Here is a 26313-nt window from a genome sequence, read left to right as displayed (position 1 = left end):
ATACATGGAATATACATTTAATTATATATTTGCATGAAATTAATCCTACAAGAAACTTGACAGAAATGGTGACTAATTTTCACTATGAACAAATAAAAATGTTGGAAAATCTAATCAATTTATGAAAAATCTAATCAATTTATGTTCTGTTTTTATAATTTATACAAATATTTTTCTTATTTTAGTCACACTATGGTTCCTTCCAAACAAAAGGTCTATGGTAGGACATTTCCTTTTTTTAGCAGGAGGTTGGTTATTCAGCTTTATTTAAAAACAAAAGAATTAGATTAAATGGGAGCAAACTGATAGTCACAGTTGATAGATAACTTTTTTTTTTTTTTGCGGTACGTCGGCCTCTCACTGTTGTGGCCTCTCCCGCTGTGGAGCACAGTCTCCGGACGCGCAGGCTCAGCGGCCATGGCTCACAGGCCCAGCTGCTCCGCGGCACGTGGGATCCTCCCGGACCGGGGCACGAACCCGTGTCCCCTGCATGGGCAGGCAGACTCTCAACCACTGCGCCACCAGGGAAGCCCGATAGATAACTTTTATTAAACGTATTAGCTTAATTTTTTAAAAGAGAATATCAGGTCTCTCCATTTTAGCTTTCAGAGGAGGCATGTTTTTGTTACCTGGAGTACAAAAAATTCCAGAAGAATAATATAATCATGATGTTTACATAATACATTTTAGGAAACATTACCATGACAATCATGATATCTAAAAGATTGCCAGATAATGCCTTATTGTGTCATTTTCTGGCTAGTCTTCTAGTATTAAAAACTGTAACAAAACAGGATGTCAGGTGACCTACAATTAAATCATTTTGATAAGTAACCTTACATTTTAAAATGTGTTATCTGCAAAAGTACATATATTTATATCACAAAAAGGATCCTTCCTACCTAGAGCCCCATTTCCCTTCTCAAAAGGCAGCCACAGATACTAGATTTGTGTCTTCCAAGAGGTTTTCTAAGCAAACACAAACTAATATATATGCCTTTTAATACAAACGGCAGTTTCCTATATACTGTTTTGTATCTTGTTTTTTCATTTATTAAAATTCTTTGATGTTGATTACATTTCAGTTCATATAACCTTATTATTTTTAAAGGCTGCACCACAGTTCAACTGGCTGCTTGATGAAAATTTAAATTGTTCCCAAATGTATGCCATTACAAACAATGCTGAAATAAATTTATATATTTTATGCACCAGTGTATTGAATCCCTGGAAGCAGAACTGATGGATAAAAGTTTTGAACATTTTTATTTTGACATATATCGTCAAACTCTTCACCAAGAATCTGAATCAACTCACATACCAGACAAAAATGTGTTACATTTCTAACACTATGTTTTATCAAAATTTTGTCATTGTTAATCTGAAAGGTGAAAACATTCCAGTTTTATTTTCCATATCTTGAGCATTTTTTACTCTTTGCTTAAAAGTCATTTTCAGCTCCATTTCTGTGAACTGCCTGTTTGTCATGTGCCCATTTTTCTGTTTGCTAGGTTTTGTAAAAAGTTTCTTTTCAAGCTGCTCAACATCACTAATTATTAGAGAAATGCAAATCAAAACTACAGTGAGGTATCACTTCACACCAGTTAGAAGGGGCATCATCAGAAAATCTACAAGCAACAAATGCTGGAGAGGGTGTGAAGAAAAGGGAACCCTCTTGCACTGCTGGTGGGAATGTAAATTGATACAGCCACTATGGAGAACAGTATGGAGATTCCTTAAAAAACTAAAAATAGAATTACCATACGACCCAGCAATCCCACTACTGGGCATATACCCAGAGAAAACCATAATTCAAAAAGACACATGCACCCCAATGTTCATTGCAGCACTATTTACAATAGCCAGGTCATAGAAGCAACCTAAATGCCCATCGACAGACGAATGGATAAAGAAGATGAGGTACATATATACAATGGAATATTACTCAGCCATAAAAAGGAACAAAACTGGGTCATTTGTAGAGACGTGGCTGGATCTACAGACTGTCATACAGAGTGAAGTCAGTCAGAAAGAGAAAAACAAAATCGTATATTAACCCATATATGTGGAACCTAGAAAAATGGTACAGATGAACCAGTTTGCAGGGCAGAAATTGAGACACAGATGTAGGGAACAAACATATGGACACCAAGTGGGGAAAGTGGCAGGGGGATGGGGATGGTGGTGTGATGAATTGGGCGATTGGGATTGACACATATACACTAATATGTATAAAATGGATAACTAATAAGAACCTGCTGTATAAAAAGAAAATTTCATTTTATGTTAAGAATTTTTTCTCAAATTTGTCATGAATGTTTAATTTTTGCCACGCATTCTTTTTGTTTTTTTTGTAGTCTAATTTTTGCCTGTTTTACTGATTTTGAAAATGTGATAATACTCAGTAGTGTTGATAATGGGATGAGAGAAATATACTCTTACAAACTTTTTGAAGTACAGCATCTCTCTCATCCTGAAGAATGAGTACTATAAAAGTGATTTTAGGACAATGTTACTGAAATATATAAAGAGTATAAAAACTACTGTATTTTCTGTTTATAAAAATGTTAGGCTGTGAAATCCCTCAAGCAAAACTTCAATTGTGTGCCTATAGGAAACATCATAGCAATCAATACTGAGGAAGTAGATAAAGGAAAGGATTTTCAAAGAAAGAAGCTGAAAGAACATTCAAAGAGAAAGTAAATGAAGTGAACAATACGAAAAGCTCTGTGAAAGAAAATATATTTCTTCTACACTGAATGATAACTAATATATCCAGAAAGGAATTATATACCTAAATTACTAATTACAATCTCAAGATCTTTACTATTTATTATTTTATTTTTCCTATTATAAAAATATCACTTTTTATTTACAAATATGCATATATTTACAGAACACAACATGAATACACATAATATATGCATACCTCAGAGCTATTGCATGTTCAGTTCCAGACCACAATAAAACAAATACACATATATACATATAAATATATGTATATATACACACCCACATACATAAACATTTATACATACTGTGGTACGACTTGTTTTTTGTTTCTGTTTGTTTTCAATTTATAATATACTTCGGACATACTTCCACCTTAGAACATTTAGAACTATCAAATGTTTTAAACTATTATTATTCCACTGTAGATGTACAATTAATTATGTAATCAAATTCCAATCAATGGTTACAAAACTATTCCCAAGTTTTCTATTACAAACAATCCTACTGTGACCATCTTTTTTGGTTTTTGTTTTTTTTTTGGTGACCATCTTTGACACAGATTTTTATTTGCACACTTAGGAGCACGATGAATTCCAATAAGTGAATGGATATTAAAATTTTTAAGTTATCACCATAAAAAAGTTTTACCAATACATTTCCACTAAGAGTTTGTAAGAGTATATTTCTCTCACCACACTATCAACAATACTGAGCATTATCACATTTTCAAAATCAGTAAAACAGGCAAAAATGGTCTTACTTTAATTGCATTTTTCTGATAATTAATGTGGCTGAGTCTTCATTCCCCTTATCATTTGTGTTTCTCTTACTTTGAATTCACACTTTTTATTCTCAGATTGGATGGTTGGTCTTAAAAGTCCTTAATGAGAGTTCTAGGCATATTAGAAAATTAGCTCTTTTTCTGTTAACAATTTCCATTTGTATCTGTTTTGTTTTGTTTTTCTTGCATGCAAATGTTAAGAATCATGTCCCTACATGGGCTTTAGGTTTTTCTATCAACCTCAAAAATGCTTTCCCACATGCTACACTAACAAACATTCATTCAGCTTTTCTTCTTTTTTAGGTTTCATATATTTCAACTTAAATTAGTAAATCATCTAGATTTCATTTGTATGTTAAGAGTGAGGGAAAGTTCAAGTTTTATTATTAGGTTTCCCAAATAAACACCTGACTGTCCATACATGATGGATTAAATGTTATTTATTCTCCATTCCCTATTTTAAATGTATGTTTATCAAATGTCAGCTTTCCTTTTATTCTTAAATGTCTCTTCAGTTTCTTTGATTTGTCTGGTAGTAGATCTATTCCCCCTAGTGGCCTTTTAATCACTACAGCTTTATAAGCCCTTTTATTATATTGCAAAATCCCCAGATATATGTATACATATGTATATTTTTCTTTGAATTGAAAACTTCCTGGCAAGTAGTTATTTTTCCCCTTGAGCTAAACAGTTGCTTTAAAAACAAACAAAAAAATTCGGTTAGGATTCTGTTTAATTTATATGTTCTTTTAGAGAAATGATACCTTTGTCTAGAAGAATGTTATGTATTTCATTGTATTTTTATCTATACATTCTCATATATAGTATATTTTCATCTATGTCCCTAGATCTTTACATCTTTTTTAAAATACGTTTTTCAAGTTCATGCCAAACGGAATGGTTTATTTTGTTCTATTTTCCAGTTTATATATATATATATATATATAAAAATCTATTGATAACTGTAAATTGCAGTTAGATGCAATTAGACACTTCACTAAATTTTCTTATTTTTTCTATGAGATTTTCAGTTGTTTTCTGTTGATTCTCAAGGTACACGATTGTATTATGTGTAAAAAGTGATAATGTTGTGTCTTCTTTTCTAATCAGAATGTTAACGTGTCCTCCTGCCTACCTCACTGGCCTATACAACTCAACAACGTCATAGAGTATGATGATGAGCATTCTTGGCTTTTCCAAATTTCCTGGAAGTGATGCTAGTGTTCCAAGATTTACCGTAAGAGCAAGACAGACAGATGGAGGGTATCCTACTCGTAATGCAGTAACACCCAATATAAAATATTAAAGCTTTACCCTTTTACGTAGGTGGGAAATCGACCTTAGTGCATAATATCTTCATCTCTGTACTAGTTTGGGTAGATAACACACTAAATACGCAACAAAGTAAAAACTCAACTAAATCGTAGGTCCTAAGAGCAGAAAACAAATGAAAGAAAATTCTAAGTCTTGAAACATAAACGTTTTATTTTATAGAAACAAACCAACTGTACGCCGAAATAAATTACCACCCGCCCCCCAAGTCTGCCTGAATGCTAAAGCGAGAGTTGGGTTCTCTCCTGTAACCCCCGTCGCTCTGCCAGCAAAGCACGTCAAGAAGTGGCTGCAAACCCTTTTACCTGCGAGTCGGCCAGGCCCGGGTCCGCAAAGCTGCGCTGAGCGAGCGCCCGCCAGAGACGCCAGCGGAGCCGCCTCCGGGGCAGGAGACGCGGGAAAGGTGCGCAGCGCGGCCGGGCAGCGCAGCCAGCTCTCCGGGGCACGCTTCTCCGCGGCCGGAACGCTCTCCCCAACACAGCCTCAGTCCCGGGGCCACGACCGCCGACTTCAGATCCAGGGGGCCCCGACCCCTCACCCAGCGCCGGAGACGGCTCGCTGCCAGCCAGGCCCACGCGTCCACCTGGCAGACATGCGCCGAGCGCCCCGAAACTTCGGAAACCACCTGGGGATGCGGCGCGGGGCGCGGCGGGCCGGGGGGCAGCCAGCCCAGGACACGGCGTGCCCCCGCGTCCGCCGGCCTCGGGCCTCTCCTCGAGGCGCCCGCGACCCGGCTCTCCGCCCGCCCGGCCCCACTCACCGCCCGGCCAGCCGTCCACTCGGCACCCGCGACGCCAGGCCTGGGGTCTGAGTTTATCCAGGGAGAAAAGAGAAAGGGGCGGGGCAGGGAAATGGAGAAGGAAGAGGAGGATTTTGCAATGAAAAACCACACAGAGCCCCGCAGGCGACTGGGAGGAGGGTCGGGGGCGTGGTCCCGCGGGCGGGGACCCTCCCCGGGGCGCCGTCTCCCCGCCCCGCCCCGCCCCCGCCCCCGCGCTGGGAGCTCTGCTGCCGCGGGTCCGCTGCCGCTGGAGGCACGGGCCGCTGCTGAAGACGGCTTTCCAGTAAAAATGCACAGGAGACAGGAAAAGAGGGAAAACTAGTTGTCACCGCTCACATGTGAGGTGAAGAAAAAGATAAAAGCAAGTCGACGGCTGCCTCTAATCCTAAAGGCACTTTCTAGAGCCTGTGAGGCAGGGCTTCGTGGCAGAGATCAAAGAGCCCAGAAAGGAAAAGAAGAAGCCAGCCTTTCCTAAGAGCCCTGTTAATTTGCATCTGTCCCACACCCCAGACCCTTGGCTTGGAGAATTGACCTTGGCGATGCAATGCGGGCTGGAAACACTCAGGCGCGGGGCCCAGGCATTTGTTTTCCTTTCCACTGGATTGGAGGAGGCCAGTTTGATGTTAGAGGGAGGTAGGGAGGAAGGGGTGCCAGAAAAGAGGAGTGGGGGAGCTGGATCGCCTATGTTTTCTGAGAGAAAAATGGCATTTGTTAATTACTGTTGTTAGGCACAAGTATTGGTTTCAAACTAATGAAGTTTAGATCTGTGGTCCATGGGAAGGAACACAACCCACTGACAGGAACTTAGGGAATCTAGATATCTCTGACCTTATAAAGAATCAGAACTGGACAGAAGTAAATTAGATTAAGTTCTGAAGAGTACTTGGCAGTGCCCCACTATGGGAGAAGTTTGGATAGGGGAAGGCGTATGGGAGTGGAGTTCTGGAATTTTCCATTTTCCCCTTATGAATGCTATCTGCTACTGTGTATGTGAAATAGATTTTAAAAATTCATATTGCATTTCTCAGTAGTAATTGCATGGGACATTACCCAGATACTGAAATAATGTTATATTGAAAGCATAAAACGAAGTAGTGCCGAAACTACAGCTAAATATGATACTATTTATTAGCTTTGTTTTAAATTCATGAGAGTGATTCAGAGATTGAGTTTATGAATGCAAACCTCCAAAATGATCACATGAATGATCCCCAATAATTCAGGAGCAAAACATGGCTTGTGAAACATATTGCTTTGGGGAGGGATAAAGAAACGATTGAAAGTATTTCATATGCCCCAAATCCCAAGTTTTGAGGGGAAGAATAATGATCAAACCTATGTCTATGAAATTCCTGATCTGGTGATGTTCCAACTCAAATCCTTCAGGGGATGAAAACTTTACTGTTTTTTGTACTAATCCTACGTTACTTGCCCTATTGCTCCTTAGCTACATCTCTTAGTATTATTTTATTTTTATTGTTTTTTCCCACATTACCACAATCTTCTTAGAGTTAATATTGTACCTCTTCACGTGAAATTAGGAAGTTTGCAAAGCACTTTTTGGTACCTCAATTCTATATGTCATTGCTATCATGTTTTACATGCACACAAATTATAGACTACATAATTAAATGTTACGTTTTGCTAAAGCAATCAGTTGTCTTTACAGCTATTAGGAGATGAAAAAATAGTTTTTATATTTACCCACAAATACACAGTTATCTGCTTTTCATTTTTTCTGGTAGTTAAAGAGTTTTATCTATTGTCACATCCCTTCAGGCTGGGGAATTTCCTTTAGCATTTCTTGTAGTGCAGAACAGCTAGAGATAAATTCTCTCAGCACTGTTTAATCTGAAAGTATTTTTTTGCATGCATTTTAAAATACCTTCACTGGCTATAGAATTCTGAGTGGACAGATTTTTCTTTTCTTCCCCAACAGTTTTGAGTTACATTTTTATCTAATGGGATTCAGATTTTTGGCTTTAAGGTAAAGTTTTTAGCTTTGGTTTTCTGCAATTAGGCTGTGATGTGTGGTTTTCTTTGTATTTATCCTCACTGGAAGTCTTTGAGCATCACAGACAGATGATAGGTTGATATTTTCACCATTTGGGAAACTTCCAACCATTATTTCTTTAACTTACCTCCCTACACCATTCTCTGTTCTTTCCTTCTGTAAATTCAATTAAATGTATCTTAGACCATTTAATGTTGCCTCACAGGTCAGCAAGACTTGTTTACTTTTTTCCAATACAGTAAGTCCCCTACATACGAATGAGTTCCATTCCGAGAGCATGTTCGTAAGTCCAACAAAGTTAGCTTAGGTACCCATAACACAATCAGCTATATAGTATTGTAATAGGTTTATAATACTTTTCACACAAATAATACATAAAAAACAAACACAAAAAATAAAGAAAACATTTTTAATCTTACAGTACAATACCTTGAAAAGTACAGTAGTACAGTACAACAGCTGGCATACAGGGGCTGTCATCGAGTGAACAGGCAAGAAGAGTTACTGACTGGAGGAGGGAGAGGAGGTGGGAGATGATAGAGCTGAAGGATCGTCAGCAATAGGAGACGGAGGGCAAGCTGCAATTTCACTCACACCTGACATAGATGACACGGGTTCTGATTCCTTACTGGATTCAATTCTATCTACCCTCTTGAAAAAACAATACAGCGATGTCTGGGTAGTAGCTCTTTTTTTCTCATATAGATAACAGAGACTGCTTTCTGAACAGCTGCTGCAACCTTCGTGAACCATTCTACATTCAGGTACTGTGCCTCGAAAACTAACAGCGCCTCCTCAAATAAAGAAAATCCCCTTGACATTTCCTGGGTCGTGAATCTCTTCAGTTCTTCAGTTACTTCTTCTTCCTCTTGTCTCTCTTCATCCTTACTCTGGGCCACCAATTCCATCAGGTCTTCATTAGTAAGCTCCTTGTGTTGCAGAGCAAGGAGTTCAATGAAATTGTCCTCTTGCAGATCTATCTTCTTGCCAAGGGTCACTAAGTTGTTGAAGACCTCTTTGGACTCCTCATCCACCTCAAATCCATGAAAATCATGAACAAACTGCAGGCAAATGTTCTTCCAAATCCCATTCATGGTAACGGCCGTAACCTCACACCAAGCAAAGTCAATGTTTCTTATGGCCTTGTAGATGTTATAGTCCTTCCAAAATTGTTGCCATGTTGTTCCTGATTCATCACTTACCTGTATTGCCTGACGAAAAATGTGACATAAATAATATTTCTTGAAAGTCGCTATAACTCCCTGGTCCATAGGTTGGATGAGCAACATGGTATTCAGTGGCGATGCACTACTTTGACATTGGGATGAAAGTCATCCATGAATGGGAGGTGGCCCAGAGCATTATCAAGCAGCAAAAGAATGTTGAATGGGATCTCCTTCTCCAAGCAATATTTCTCTACCTCTGGGATAAAGTGGTAGAAAAACCCATCCTCGAAAAGGGCCTGTGTAAACCCAGGCTTTGGGGTTACTCTTCTGTACAACAGGAAGAGAGCCCGTGGCTATGTTTTTAAGGGCTTTTGGGTTCTCTGAATGATAAACTAAGAGAGGCTTCAGCTTCATATCACCGGAAGCATTGCCACCAAACAACAGAGTTAGCCTGTCCTTTGCTGCTTTATAGCCTGGCAACAACTTCTGCTCCTTACTGATGTAACTTCGGTCTGGCCTCCTCTTCCAGTACAGTCCTGTCTTGTCCACATTAAAAACCTGCTCAGAGTGTCCTTGTCCCCATGGTGAGCCACAGCCACTGCCTGCCTCTGCAGGAGACCCTCCAACACTAGCAGGAGAGGGGGAAGATGGTGGAAGAGTAATACGCAGAGATCACCTTCCTCCCCACAGATACACCAGAAATACATCTACACGTGGAACAACTCCTACAGAACACCTACTGAACGCTGGCAGAAGACCTCAAAATTCCCAAAAGGCAAGAAACTCCCCACGTACCTGGGTAGGACAAAAGAAAAAAGAATAAACAGAGACAAAAGAATAGGGACGGGACCTGCACCAGTGGGAGGGAGCCGTGAAGGAGGAAAGGTTTCCACACACTAGGAGCCCCTTTGCGGGTGGAGACTGCGGGTGGCGGAGGGGAAAGCTTCGGAGCCGCGGAGGAGAGCACAGCAACAGGGGTGCGGAGGGCAAAGCGGAGAGATTCCTGCACAGAGGATCGGTGCTGACCGGCACTCACCAGCCCGAGAGGCTTCTCTGCTCACCCGCTGGGATGGGCGGGGCTTCGGTTGGAGCGCAGGGAGAGGACTGGGGTTGGCGGCGTGAACACAGCCTGCAGGGGGTTAGTGCACCACAGCTAGCTGGGAGGGAGTCCGGGGAAAAGTCTGGACCTGCCGAAGAGGCAAGAGACTTTTCTTCCCTCTTTGTTTCCTGGTGCGCCAGGAGAGGGGATTAAGAGCACTGCTTAAAGGAGCTCCAGAGATGGGCGCGAGCCACGGCTAACAGTGCGGACCCCAGAGACAGGCATGAGACGCTAAGGCTGCTGCTGCCACCACCAAGAAGCCTGTGTGCAAGCACAGGTCACTATCCACACCTCCCTTCCGGGGAGGCTGTGCAGCCCGCCACTGTCAGGGTCCCGGGATCCAGGGACAACTTCCCTGGGAGAATGCACGGCGCGCCTCAGGCTGGTGCAACGTCACTCTGGCCTCTGCCGCCGCAGGCTCGCCCCGCACTCTGTGCCCCTCACTACCCCCGACCTGAGTGAGCCACAGCCCCCGAATCAGCGGCTCCTTTAACCCTATCCTGTCTGAGCGAAGAACAGATGCCCTCCGGCGACCTACATGCAGAGGTGGGGCCAAATCCAAAGCTGAACCCCGGGAGTTGTGCGAACAAGGAAAAACGGAAATCTCTCCCAGCAGCCTCAGGAGCAGCAGATTAAATCTCCACAATCAACTTGATGTACCCTGCATCTGTGGAATACCTGAATAGACAACGAATCATCCCAAATTGAGGAGGTGGACTTTGAGAGCAGGATTTATGATTTTTTCCCCCTTTTCCTCTATTTGTGAGTGTGTATGTATATGCTTCTGTGTGAGATTTTGTCTGTATAGCTTGGCTTTCACCATTTGTCCTAGGGTTCTATCCGTCCATTTTTTTGTTTGTTTTTTACTTAAAATATTTTTTCTTAATAATTATTTTTTTATTATAATAACTTTATTTTATTTTACCTTACTTGATTTTATTTTCTTTTATCTTCTTCCTTCCTTCCTTCCTTCCTTCCTTCCTTCCTTCCTTATCTTTCTCCCTTTTATCCTGAGCTGTGTGGATGAAAGGCTCTTGGTGCTGCAGCCAGGAGTCAGTGCTGTGCCTCAGAGGCAGGAGAGCCAAATTCAGGACACTGGTCCACAAGAGACCTCACAGCTCCACGTAATATCAAACAGCGAAAATCTCCCAGAGATCTCCAACTCAACACCAACACCCAGCTTCACTCAACGACCAGAAAGCTACAGGGCTGGACACCCTATGCCAAACAACTAGCAAGACAGGAACACAACCCCACCCATTAGCAGAGAGGCTGCCTAAAATCATAATAAGTCCACAGACACCCCAAAACACACCACCAGACGTGGCCCACCAGAAAGACAAGATCCAGCCTCATCCACCAGAACACAGGCACTAGTCCCCTCCACCAGGAAGCCTACACAACCCACTGAACCAACCTTAGCCACTGGGGACAGACACCAAAAAGAAAGGGAACTACAAACCTGCAGACTGCAAAAAGGAGACCCCAAACACAGTAAGATAAGCAAAATGAGAAGACAGAAAAACACACAGCAGATGAAGGAGCAAGATAAAAACCCACCAGCCCTAACAAATGAAGAGGAAATCGGCAGTCTACCTGAAAAAGAATTCAGAATAATGATAGTAAAGATATCCAAAATCTTGGGAATAGAATAGAGAAAATGAAAGAAACATTTAACAAGGACCTAGAAAAACTAAAGATGAAACAACCAACGATGAACAACACAATAAATGAAATAAAAAATACTCTAAAGGGATCAATAGCAGAATAACTGAGGCAGAAGAACGGATAAGTGACCTGGAAGATAAAATAGTAGAAATAACTACTGCAGAGCAGAATTAAAAAAAAGAATGAAAAGAACTGAGGACAGTCTCAGAGAACTCTGGGACAACATTAAATGCACCAACATTCGAATTATAGGGGTTCCAGAAGAAGAAGAGAAAAAGAAAGGGACTGAGAAAATATTTGAAGAGATTATAGTTGAAAACTTCCCTAATATGGGAAAGGAAATAGTTAATCAAGTCCAGGATGCACAGAGAGTCCCATACAGGATAAATACAAGGAGAAATACGCCAAGACACATATTAATCAAACTGTCAAAAATTAAATACAAAGAAAATATATTAAAAGCAGCAAGGGAAAAACAACAAATAACACACAAGGGAATCCCCATAAGGTTAACAGCTGATCTTTCAGCAGAAACTCTGCAAGCCAGAAGGGACTGGCAGGACATATTTAAAGTGATGAAGGAGAAAAACCTGTAACTAAGATTAATCTACCCAGCAAGGATCTCATTCAGATTTGATGGAGAAATTAAAACCTTTACAGACAAGCAAAAGCTGAGAGAGTTCAGCACCACCAAACCAGCTTTACAACAAACACTAAAGGATCTTCTGTAGGCAGGAAACACAAGAGAAGGAAAAGACCTACAATAACAAACCCAAAACAATTAAGAAAATGGGAATAGGAACATACATATCGATAATTACCTTAAATGTAAATGGATTAAATGCTCCCACCAAAAGACACAGACTGGCTGAATGGATACAAAAATAAGACCCATATATGTGCTTTCTAAAAGAGACCCACTTCAGAGTAGAGACACATACAGACTGAAAGTGAGAGGATTTCCATGCAAACGGAAACAAAAAGAAAGCTGGAGTAGCAATTCACATATCACACAAAATAGACTTTAAAATAAAGACTATTAGAAGAGACAAAGAAGGACACTACATAATGATCAAGGGATCAATCCAAGAAGAAGATATAACAATTGTAAATATTTATGCACCCAACATAGGAGCACCTCAATACCTAAGGCAAATACTAACAGCCATAAAAGGGGAAATTGACAGTAACACATTCATAGTAGGGGACTTTAACACCCCACTTTCACCAATGGACAGATCATCCAAAATGAAAATAAATAAGGAAACACAAGCTTTAAATGATACATTAAACAAGATGGACTTAATTGATATTTATAGGACATTCCATCCAAAAACAACAGAGTACACATTTTTCTCAAGTGCTCATGGAACATACTCCAGGATAGATCATATCTTGGGTCACATATCAAGCCTTGGTAAATTTAAGAAAATTGAAATTGTATCAGATACCTTATCCAACCACAATGCTATGAGACTAGACATCAATTACAGGAAAAGATCTGTAAAAAATACAAACACATGGAGGCTAAACAATACACTACTTTTTAACGAAGTGATCACTGAAGAAATCAAAGAAGAAATCAAAAAATACCTAGAAACAAATGACAATGGAGACACGACGACCCAAAATCTATGTGATGCAGCAAAAGCAGTTCTAAGAGGGAAGTATATAGCAATACAATCCTACCTTAAGAAACAGGAAACATATGAAATAAACAGCCTAACCCTGCACCTAATGCAATTAGAGAAAGAAGAACAAAAAATCCCCAAAGTTAGCAGAAGGAAAGAAATCATAAACATCAGAGAAGAAATAAGTGAAAAAGAAATGAAGGAAATGATAGGAAAGATCAATAAAACTAAAAGGTGGTTCTTTGAGAAGATAAACAAAATTGATAAACCATTAGCCAGACTCATCAAGAAAAAAAGGGAGAGGACTCAAATCAACAGAATTAGAAACGAAAAAGGAGAAGTAACAACTGACACTGCAGAAATACAAAACATCATGAGAGACTACTACAAGCAACTCTATGCCAATAAAATGGACAACCTGGAAGAAATGGACAAATTCTTAGAAATGCACAACCTGCCAAGACTGAACCAGGAAGAAATATAAAATATGAACAGACCAATCACAAGCACTGAAATTGAAACTGTGATTAAAAATCTTCCAACAAACAAAAGCCCAGGACCAGATGGCTTCACAGGCAAATTCTTTCAAACATTTAGAAAAGAGCTAACACCTATCCTTCTCAAACTCTTCCAAAATATAGCAGATGGAGGAACACTCCGAAACTCATTCTACAAGGCCACCATCACCCTGATACCAAAACCAGAAAAGGATGTCACAAAGAAAGAAAACTACAGAACAATATCACTGATAAACCTAGATGCAAAAATCCACAACAAAATACTAGCAAACAGAACCCAACAGCACATTAAAAGGATCATAGACCATGATCAAGTGGGGTTTATTCCAGGAATGCAAGGATTCTTCAATATATGCAAATCAATCAATGTGATACACCATATTAACAAATTGAAGGAGAAAAACAATATGGTCATCTCAATAGATGCAGAGAAAGTTTTCAACAAAATTCAACACCCATTTATGATAAAAACCCTGCAAAAAGTAGGCATAGAGGGAACTTTCCTCAACATAATAAAGGCCATATATGACAAACCCACAGCCAACATTGTCCTCAATGGTGAAAAACAGAAAGCATTTCCAATAAGATCAGGAACAGGACAAGGTTGCCCACTCTCACCACTATTATTCAATATACTTTTGGAAGTTTTAGCCACAGCAATCAGAGAAGAAAAGGAAATAAAAGGAATACAAATCGGAAAAGAAGTAAAGCTGTCACTGTTTGCAGATGACATGATACTATACATACAGAATCCTAAAGATGCTATCAGAAAACTACTAGAGCTAATCAATGAATTTGGTAAAGTAGCAGGATAAAAAATTAATGCACAGAAATCTTTGGCATTCCTATACACTAATGATGAAAAATCTGAAAGTGAAATCAAGAAAACACTCCCATTTACCACTCCAACAAAAAGAATAAAATATCTAGGAATAAACCTACCTAAGGAGACAAAAGACCTGTATGCAGAAAATTATAAGACACTGATGAAAGAAATTAAAGATGATAGAAATAGATGGAGAGATATACCATGTTCTTGGATTGGAACAATCAACATTGCGAAAATGACTCTACTACCCAAAGCAATCTACAGATTCAATGCAATCCCTATCAAACTACCACTGGCATTTTTCACAGAAGTAGAACAAAAAAATCTCACAATTTGTATGGAAACACAAAAGACCCGAATACCCAAAGCAATCTTGAGAACGAAAAGCAGAGCTGGAGAAATCAGGCTCCCTGATTTCAGACTATACTACAAAGCTACTGTAATCAAGAGAGTATGTACTGGCACAAAAAGAGAAATATAGATCAATGGAATAGGACAGAAAGCCCAGAGATAAACCCATGCACATATGGTCACCTTATGTTTGATAAAGGAGGCAGCAATGTACAGTGGAGAAAGGACAGCCTCTTCAATAAGTGGTGCTGGGAAAACTGGACAGGTACATGTAAAAGTATGAGATTCGATCACTTCCTAACACCAAAAATAAGCTCAAAATGGATTAAAGACCTAAATGTAAGGCCAGAAACTATCAAACTCTTAGAGAAAAACATAGGCAGAACACTCTATGACATAAAGCACAGCAAGATTCTTTTTGACCCACCTCCTAGAGAAATGGAAATAAAAACAAAAATAAACAAATGGGACCTAATGAAACTTCAACGCTTTTGCACAGGAAAGGAGACCATAAACAAAACTGAAAGACAACCCTCAGAATGGGAGAAAATATTTTCAAATGAAGCAACTGACAAAGGATTAATCTCCAAAATTTACAAGCAGCTCATGCAGCTCAATAACAAAAAAACAACAACACAATCCAAAAATGGGTAGAAGACCTAAATAGACATTTCTCCAAAGAAGATATACAGACTGCCAACAAACACATGAAAGAATGTTCAACATCATTAATCATTAGTGAAATGCAAATCAAAACTACAATGAGATATCATCTCACACCGGTCAGAATGGCCATCATCAAAAAATCTAGAAACAATAAATGCTGGAGAGGGTGTGGAGAAAAGGGAACCCTCTTGCACTGCTGGTGGGAATGTGAATGGGTACAGCCACTGTGGAGAACAGTATGGAGGTTCCTTAAAAAACTACAAATAGAACTACCATATGACTTGCTTGCTTTTATTCTATCAGTCTTCTCAGAGTAGAAGCCAATGACCTACGTGATCTGGCAACTCTGACATCATCTCCCATTGCTCTCTCACTCTCTTGCTTTTACTTCAGTCACTGGCAGCATTCTGATTCCTGAATATCAGTCACACTCCTACCTCAGGATCTTTGTAACTGTTGTACCCTCTATCTTTTTCCAGTACTATGGAATATACTTATTTTAACTTCTTATATCTATGAATGCATTTATTACATTTATTTTCTGCCTCTCTCAAGCAATATCATCTCCATCCGTCCTTAAAAAGGAAAGAGTTAAAAAAAAATACTATGCACAGTGGAGACAACTTTGAAATTTAAGAATAAATTTAACAAAAAAATCGATAGGGCCTTCATGAAAAAGACTGAAATTTTAATGAAATCTGTAAAATATAGGATATGTAAGCAATGTTTTTGGATGAGAAGAATCAATATTTTTAAAAATCAATACATTAAAAATTAATATATTAATAATACCTGACAATTTCTAACTTTCAAATAATTGACTAAAATGATCTTTCAATATAGAGGGGAAAAATAAATGTCCATGAACGTACAAGGAAAATATTGGAAATGCATTATAATTTAGTATATAATTCACAGTAACAGGGCCATTGAATATTTTTTCCAGTGATTCAATAGGAAGAATGATTTTGCCAACCATGTCCATTAGCTTTCAAATCTGATTTATTTGTCAGCAACTCAATTATATATACTCACAAACATAATTATTAAAAGTTTTGCTAATCTATTTGTAGGCTTGCTTAAACCTCATAGTATATTTCTTCCTAATATAATTATACTGTGATGACTTATATCTTAGGGACATAAGACTACCAGAAACGGGTTTGCTTACAGGTTCTAAAAATGAATAATAAAGCATTTAAAAAATAAGTCTGGTAATTTCTAGTCAATATGTAGAATTAGTTTGCTTTCAATGTTTGTATTTATCTTTTCTAAGTATGATACCTGTGGGTCTAGTGCCTTCTGAGTTAATGTAACAAGAAAGGAACTCTGTCCATTCCCCTCCCATTGAATTTAGTCAGATGTTTTCCTTCAATTTCTCTAGCCCATTGATTCTTGTTATGTTCATGATAGCAACATTCTTAACATTTTTCTGATTGTGAAAATGATCCATATATATATTATGAAGACTCAAACAATACAGAAGAGAAGAAACACATACTCAAACACACACAAGTGCAGGATAGAAGAGAAAATTAAATTCATTCTTAATTTGAATATTGCACTTACTGAATACAAAACAATTCCAGTCTGGGAATATGTGAAATTTAGGTGTGGTAGCCTGGTCTAGCCAAATCCATCTTAACTAACCAACCTGTGTCGATGCACTGCCAACCTCTGGACCCTGAGCATATAGATATTTCCTTTCTGGATTGATAACATGAAACAGAAACCATCTGTCTTCCTCTTATCTCCTTTTCTTCTTCCTGGCAATTCCTCTGAATTTTCCACTCCTATCCCTTTGAAATGTCTACCTCCTGTATCTTCAACTACTTTCTTTCTTTTTTGTTTTCTTTCCCTTAGACAAAATTTAGGCTTATCCCTCCCATCCGAAAAAGTCATCTGTTGTCTCTACTTTTCCCTATATCCACTATAGAGTCTAAAAGCATTTCTACTATCTTATTTTCCATTTATTTCTCAATTACTTGCAATCTGGCTTGCTTTATCAACTCTCTGTGGAAGTGATTCTGGCATAGTTCACCAATGACTTCTGTATTTCCAAATTCAGTGGAAACAATTTAGCTTTTATTTATTTATCCTCCATGGCTCTCTGCTCCCTGATATTACATCCTTCTGGTTCTCATACTTTTGCAGATATTTGTCTCTTTCACAACTTATATTTCCCACATAAACCTTAAATGTCCTGTTGCATAGGATACATTATGTAGCAAATCCTTATTTGCTAAAATGAGATGGATAATCTAATCTTTTAAAATGTTTTCAATGATTACCCACATATACAAAATTCCCCAAACTCTACTTCCCACAGATATCTCTGTCCTCAGCTACAGATTCACAAACTCAGTTCCCTACTGGATGTTTCTATCTGGGTATGACAGTGGCATCCCAAATTCAACAGATTTAAAACAAACTGATTTTACCTTAGGCATCTTCTTGTACGCTCCCTGTCTTAACTGGTAGTACCACAATCCACTTAGCCAGAAACCAGTTTTTCTCAAAATTTCTCTATCTTTCAGGGTTCGAATCAAGAAGGCAGAGTAAGAGAACATGGAGCTCACCTCCCCCCATGAACACATCAAAGATACATCTACATTATGAATAATTCTCACTGAAAACTAATGGGAAACTGGTAGAAGAACTTCCATACAACAAAGGCTGTAAGAAATATACACATGTAATTGAGTAGGAAGGGAAGAAAATTGATTGGGTTGGGATCTGTGCCCCTGGGAGGGGATCAGAGGAAAAGAGACATTACATGGGCAGATACCCACCTTGGGAAGTGAGAAAGTTGAGCCACAGATTGGTAGCTCTAGTCCTAGGGTCCTACACAGGGGAGACAAGACTCCTTGGCTGGTTGGAGGACACTGGGACAAATGGAAGAGTTGTGGGAAGCCTGGACTCCATTCATGAGGAGTCTGCACATGCTGGCTAGACCTTTAGGCAGGGCACAGAGAGGTCTTCTCTACTGCCTGCCAGGTTTCCTGCAACCACCATGTCATGTGTTCCAGCCCAGACTGAGTGAGTGCTGTGGCCCTACTCACTCATGTCACAGAATGGCACTGGATCTAGGGTGGCCACAACCCAGTAAAATACATGACCATGGGATGCAGAAGTGACTTGGTCCAGGGACAGCAACTGCATGGGGTGGTGGTTGCCATTGTTTGTGTTTGCTCAAGCAGTGCCTCAGAAGCAGCCCAGATCTCTGATGGTGGCTACTCCACCATAGCTTACCTTGTATACATGCCAAGAATCCATGCAGGCCCCACCTGCCCTGTGGAGCAGTTCCACAACAGGGCAGGGATGGCAGAGGCTGGGGCACTCAGAGTCTGTGGGGGACAAAGGGGGCTTGCATCCAAGGCTGCATTCGAGCAGAGCTGCAGGTTCTTGCACAGGCAGAGCACTGGTACTCTGTCTGCACATGGGCCCCACTTGCTTCAACACTCCCCCTCTCCAGGACAAGGGTCCTGGTACAGGGAGAAGGAAAAACACACACTTAAAGGGAACAGAGCAAGCTTGGGCCCAACCCACAGGACTTCTGCTCTAGCAACTTGGGATCAGACTCTGCCTCCAATAGGGTGGTGCTGGCCACTGAGCAGATGGGAAGACCTGAGTCATACCTGGTGCCAGCTCTAGACTCTCCAGCTCCAGCCCCACTTCCCAAAAATGTGATAGCTGCCAGCACTCCCTGAGAAAAGATGTTCCTAGAGTCCTCATCAAATAAGCTCTCCCACCAAAGGCACTGGGCACATTCAGCCTGTATAGGGATGCTCCCACATAAGATCACCTCTTCAAGACTGCAATACTTACCTGTTTCACCTAAATTCATAGAGGCAGAGAAAGTTAAGCAAAATGAAAAGGCAGAGGAGCTAATCACATTTGAAAGAGCAAGAGAAAAACATCTGAAAAAATAAATAATGAAACAGAAATAAACAATTTACCAGATAAAGAATTCAAAGCATTGGTAATAAAAAAACATTAACTGGATTAGGGAAAAGAATTGATATAAACATTGAACACTTTAATGAGGAACTAGAAAATAAAAAAGACTTAATCAGAAATGAAGAATTCAGTAGCTGAAATAAAAACACATTAGAAGGAATGAACAGCAGACTAAGTGATACAGAAGAATGCATAAGTCATCTGGAGTATAGAATAATGGAAATCACCCAATCAGTACAGCAAAAAGAAAAACAAATTTTAAGAAATAAAAGCAATTTAGAGATCTCTGGGATAACATTAATCATACCAATATTCACAACTCAAAATTCACACTCAACATTCTCCCAGAAGAAGAGAAAGAAGGGGAATGAAAATGTATTTGAGTAAAGTATAGCCGAACACTTCCCAAACCTGAAGAAGGAAACAGATACTCAGATACAGGAATCATAGAGGGTCTCAAACAAGATGAACCCAGGCAGACCCACATCAAAACACATCATAAGTAAAACAGCAAATGTTAAAGAGAATTTTAAAGGCAGCAAGACAAAAACAAAGAGTCATATACAAGGAAATCCCCATAAGGCTATCAGCTGATTTCTCTGCAGAAACTTGGCAGGAAAGAAGGGAGTAGCATGATATATTCAGAGTGGTAAAAGGGAAAAACGTGCAATCTAGGATGCTCTACCCAGCAATATTATTATTTAGAATGGAAGGAGAGATAACGAACTTCTCAGAAAAAGAAAAACAAAAGAGTTCATCAATACTAAACCTACCCTAAAGGAAAGGTTAATGCATCTTCTCTAAGTGGAAAAGAAGCAAGAACCTATAGGAAATGGAAAATCCCACTAGGAAAGGCAAATATATAGTCATGACTGAGGATCAACCACTTAAATAAGCCAGTATGAAGATTAAAAGTTAAGGGATAAAAATGAAGATGTAAAATATGAGATCAAAAACACAAAATGTGGGGGAGATGAGTAAAAAATGTGATCTTCCTGAATGTGCTTGAACTTATGAGACTAACAGTTTAAAACAAGTAAATATAGGTCAACATATATGAACCCTAAGGTAAACGCAAGTCAAAAACCTACAATAGATTCACAAAAACTAAAAAGAGAGGAACACAATCATACTAGTAGAACCACAAGGGAAGAAACAGAAAGAATAAATAAACAGAGAAGAACAACAAAAACAACTGGAAAGTAATAAAATGGCATTAAGTACATACGTATCAATAATTACTTTACATGTCAATGATTAAATGCTCAAATCAAAAGACATGTGGTGGTGGATTGAATAAAAAACAAGATCCACATATAAGCTTCCTGAAAGATATTAACTTCAGAGCTAAAGACACACACAGACTGAAAATGGAGGGATAGAAAAAGATATATCATGCAAACAGAAATAAGAAGAAAGGGAAGGTACAAGACTCATATCAGACAAAACAGACTTTAACACAAAGCCTATAAAAAAAGATGAAGAAGTGCATTATATAACGATAAAGTGATCAATATAAGAAGAGGATATAACATTTGTAAACATATATGCACCCAGTACAGAAGCACCTAAATATATAAAGGAGATATCAACAGACATGAAAGGAGAAATATACAATAATACAATAACAGTGTGGGACTTTAACATCCTAGTTACATCAATGGACAGATAATTCAGACAGAACATCAATAATGAAAGAGTGGTCTTAAATGCACAATAAATATCTACAGGACATTCCATCCAAAACAAGCAGAATACACATTCTTTTCAAGTGTACTTGGATTGTTGTACAGGACAGATCACACGCTATGCCACAAAACAAATCTCAACAAATTTAAGAAGACAAATTATTTCAAGCATTTTTCTGATCACAATGGTATGAAACTAGAAATCAATTACAGGAAGAAAAATGGAAAAAGAACAAACACGTGGAGAGTAAACATGATACTAAAAAACCACAGGGTCAACAGTAAAATCAAACAGGAAATCAGAAAATACCTCAAGACAAATGAAAATGGAAACACAACACTCTAAAATCTATAGGATGCAGCAGAAGCAGTTTTAAAAGGAAAGTTCATAGTGATACAGGGATTCCTCAACAAACAAGAAAAATCTCAAATAAGTACTCTAACCTACCTCTTGAAAGAATTAGAAAAAGAAGAACAAACAAAGCTCAACTTCAGCAGAAGGAAGGAAACAATAAAGATCAGAGAGGAAATAAATGAAATGGAGATTTTTAAAAAACAGAAAAGATCAATGAAATCAAGAGCTGATTTTTTCGTAAACGTAAACAAAAGTGATAATCCTCTGGCCAGGCTCACCAAGAAGAAAAGAGAGAGGACCCAAATAACAAAATAAGAAAGGAAAAAGAAGAAATAACAACCGATACCACAGAGATACAAAAAAAATCATAAGAGATTACTACAAACAGTTATATGCCAACAAATTGGACAACCTAGAAGAAATTAAGAAATTTCTAGAAACATACAACTGGCTAAAACTGAGTCAAGAAGCAACAGACAATTTGAACAGACTGATCACTATTAGTGAAATTAAATTTGTAATTAAAAGAAAAAAAGACTCAGCAAGCAAAAGTCCAGGACTGGATGGCTTCACTGGGGAATCCTCCCAAACATATAAAGAAGTAATACCTATTCTTCTCAAAATACTCCCCCAAATTGAAGAGGATGGAATAATACCAAATTCATTCTCTGAGTCCAGTACTACCCTGATAACAAACCCAGAAAAAGACACTACAAAACAAAATCACAGGCCAATATCTTAGATGAATATAGATGCAAAACTCCTCAACAAAAAGTATCCAATAATATATAAAAAGGATCATACATCACGATCAAGTTGGTTTTGTTCCAAGAACGCAAGAATGGTTCAATATTCACAAATCAATCAATGTGATGCACCACATTAACAAAAGCAGGATAAAAATCACATGATCATCTCAGTAGAGGCAGAAAAAGCATTTTACAAAATTCAACATCCATTCATGATAAAAACTCTTATCAAAGTGGGAAGAGAAGGAACATAGCTCAACATAATAAAGGCCATTTATAACAAGCCCTCAGCTAACATCATACTCAACAGTGAAAAGCTGAAAGTGTTTCCTCTAAATTCAGGAACATGACAAGGAGGTCCACTCTCACCACTTCTATTTAACATAGTATTGAAAGTCCTATCCACAACAATAAGACAAGAGAAAGAAATAAAAGACATCCAAATTGGAAGGAAAGAAGGAAAACCATTACTATTTGCAGATGTCATGATACTTTATATAGAGAACTCTAGGGGACTTCCCTGGTGACACAGTGGTTAAGAATCCACCTGCCGGTGAGGGGACAAAGGCTCGAGCCATGGTCTGGGAAGATCCCTCATGGTGCGGAGCAACTGGGTCTGTGTGCCACACTGCTGAGCCTGTGCTCTAGAGCCCATGACCCGCAGCTGCTGAGCCCGTGTGCCACAACTACTGAAGCCCGTGTGCCTACAGCCTGTGGTCCACAACAAGAGAAGCCACTGCAATGAGAAGCCCACACATTGCAATGAGGAGTAGCCCCTGCTCACCACAACTAGAGAAAGCCCACGTGTAGCAACGAAGACCCAACGCAGGCAAAAAATAAATAAAAATAAATTTAAAAATAATAAATAAATATGAAACTGGAAAAAAAGAGAAAACTCTAAAGCCTCCAACAAAAAGCTATTAGAACCAATAAATTAATTCAGTAAAGTTGTATGATACAAGATTAATATACAGAATTTATGACTTTTCTATACACTAACAGTGAAAGACAGAAAGAGAAAGTGAAAAAAACAATCCCGTTTGAAACTGCAACAAAAAGAATAAAATACCTAGGAATAAACGTAATCAAGGAGGTGAAAAGCCTATACTCTGAAAACAATAAAACATTGATGAATAACACTGAAGATGATAAAAAGAAATGGAAAGATATTCCATGCTCTTGGATTGGAAGAATTAATATTAAAATGGCCATACTTCCCAAAGCAGTCTACAGATTTAATGCAATCCCTATCAAAATACCCATGACATTATAATAACAGAACTAGAACAAATAATCGTAAAATTCATATGGCACCACAAAAGACCCCAAATTGCCAAAGCAATCCTGAGAAAATGAACAAAGCCAGAGGCATCACATTTCCAGATGTCAGACTATATGACAATGCTACAGTAATCAAAACAGCATGGTATTGGCACAAAAACAGACAAATAGATCAATGAAACAGAATAGAGAGCCCAGAAATAGCCCATGCACCCTATGGTCAATTAATCAATGATAAATGAGGCAAGAATATGCAATGGAGAAAAGACAGTCTCTTTAATAAGTGGCACTGGGAAAATTGGACAGTTATGTGTAAAACAATGAGATTAGAACATTTCCTCACACCATATACAAAAATAAACGCAAAATGGAGTAAAGACTTAAATGTAAGACATGAAACCATAAAAATCCTAGATGAGGACACAGGAAAGACATTTTTAGACATAAATTATAGCAATATTTTTTTTGGATCTGTCTCCTAAGGAAAAAGAAATAAAAGCAAAAATAAACAAATGGGACCTAATTAAACTTAAATGCTTTTGCACAGCAAAGGAAACAAATGACAATATGAAAAGACAACTTCCAGAATGGGAGAAAATATTTGCAAATGATATGACCAACAAGGGGTTAATATCCAAAATATATAAACAGCTCAAACAACTCAATGTGAAAAAAAGAAACAATCCAATCATAAAATTGGGCAATGACCTGGATAGACATTTTTCCAAAAAAGACATACTAATGATTAACAGGCACATGAAAAGTTGCTCAATATCAGTAATTATTAGAGAAATGCAAACCAAAACAACAATTAGATATCACCTCACATCTCTCATAATGGCTATCATCAAAAAGTCTACAAAGAACAAGTGTTGACAAGGATGTGGAAAAAAGGCAACCCTTGTCCACTGTTAGTGAAAATGTAAATAGGTGCAGCCAATATGGAAAACAGTATGGAGGTTTCTCAAAAAGACAAATATAGAACTGATCCAACAATTTCACTCCTTGGTATATATACAGAAAAAAATGAAAACACTTATTCGAAAATACACATGCACTCCAACGTTCATTTCAGCACTATTTACAATAGCTGAGATATGGAAGCAACCCAAGTATCCATAAACAGACAAATGGATTAAGAAGATGTGGTGCATATGTGTGTATATATGAAATTTTGCCATTTGCAGCAATGTGGGTGGACCTAGAGAATATTATGCTTAATGAAATGTCAGACAGAGAAAGACACAATACTGTATGATAACACTTATATGTGGAATCTAAAAATAATACGAGGGATGTGTATAGCAAAACAGAAGGAGTCATGAATATAGAAGACAAACTTGTGGTTATCAGTGGGGAGAGGGAAGGGGCAAGGGGAAAGCTAGAGGTATGGGATTAAAAGATACAAACTACTATGTATAAAACAGATAAGCAACAAGGATACATTGCATAGCACAGAGAATTATAGCCATTATCTTATAATAATTTTTAATGGAGTACAATCTGTTAAAATACTGAATCACTATGCTGTATTCTTGAAACTATTATAATATTGTAAATCAACCATACTGCAATGAAAAAATAAAAAGATGTACCAATGACATAGATAAAAAATCTCTTTCACTAACTCACTTCTAATCAATGCTCTATGTGTATAGATATTACACCCCAAATATTTCTCAAATAATTTTCCTCTTTTCTTCCTTAGTACCACTAACGTACTGCTTTCTATACACAGTCATAAAGATGTAACCAAAATACAATTCAAACCACATTAGTCAACTGTCGAAATCTTTCAGTCCCTTATTAACACATTCAGGATAAAGCCCAACCTCTTAGAGTGCACACATGGCCCCTCTGCCTCTGTCACCCTCTCTCCCATCACTTCCCAACACTGTGTTTATCATAATCCAGTTGCTAGCAAACTCCCCATTCACTATGCTATTTGTCATTTCTGCTCCTTGTTTAATTTCATCCCTTTGTTCTGGAAACCTTTCCTGTTGTGAGCTCCCATATCTGCTCTTTACCTGGGTAATTCCTATGTAAGACTTGGCTCAGGCCTTACTCCCAAAGTCTTTGTAAGTCTTCTTGCTATTCTTTTTTCACCCCATTGTGTTAAATACTCTTTCTATGGACTTCCCAATGCCTCTCTCTATCATCAACCTCACACAGTATGTTACAATTAGCTTTGTAGGTTCATGTATTGCCTTCCCAGCAGACTAACAGCCCAATGGGGGCAAAGATTGTGTACAAGTTGGCACCTGTACAACCCCAGTTCTTAGCACAGTAGTTGGCATGTGATTGGATTCAATACATACTTTTACTGGACAAATGCATTGTATCTTTTACTAGAATTCTTGAATAGTCTCTTAGAGAGTGCCAACTAAATGGAAAATAGCACAGGCATTTTGGCCAAAGACATATTGTTTGTTCTATTTTTCTGATTTTCATCTAATTTTAATTATATTAAGATTCAAGAACATTTGAAAATGCATCTTGAAAACAAATTAACAGTACACTGAATACCTACTTGTTAAACGTTTCGATGACAGTTGTAATTTTTTCTCCATTTCTCTGGTACACATCCAAAGAGGAAGTTACAATCATTGTTTTATTTAACCATGTTTACACATTCCCATTCCTTTACTCTGCAGAGGTTTTCAACAAACTTAAAATGTTCTTGGACACAAGAACAAATATGATACAATCTA

At 38.4% G+C, this 26313-nt stretch overlaps 1 protein-coding gene across 4 annotated transcripts in view; it reads right to left on the bottom strand.

Moving 5' to 3' along the window:
- The window catches only part of PLSCR4 (phospholipid scramblase 4), a 107794-nt gene that overhangs the window by 25319 nt on the left and 56162 nt on the right, over positions 1-26313 (bottom strand). The window contains exon 1 of one of the 4 annotated variants that reach the window (XM_079922339.1): positions 5607-5731. The exons of 2 other annotated variants lie outside the window; for them this stretch is intronic. The gene's annotated coding sequence lies outside the window, so the exon portion shown is untranslated. Of the gene's footprint in view, positions 1-5151; positions 5394-5606; positions 5732-26313 lie in introns of those variants that run through there. One more of the 4 variants, XM_079922340.1, reaches the window with a different exon arrangement.

The sequence above is a fragment of the Stenella coeruleoalba genome (assembly GCF_951394435.1).
Source record: "Stenella coeruleoalba genome assembly, chromosome: 5".
Classification (NCBI taxonomy): Eukaryota; Metazoa; Chordata; class Mammalia; order Artiodactyla; family Delphinidae; genus Stenella; species Stenella coeruleoalba.
This window is presented reverse-complemented; position numbering and strand designations above follow the sequence as displayed.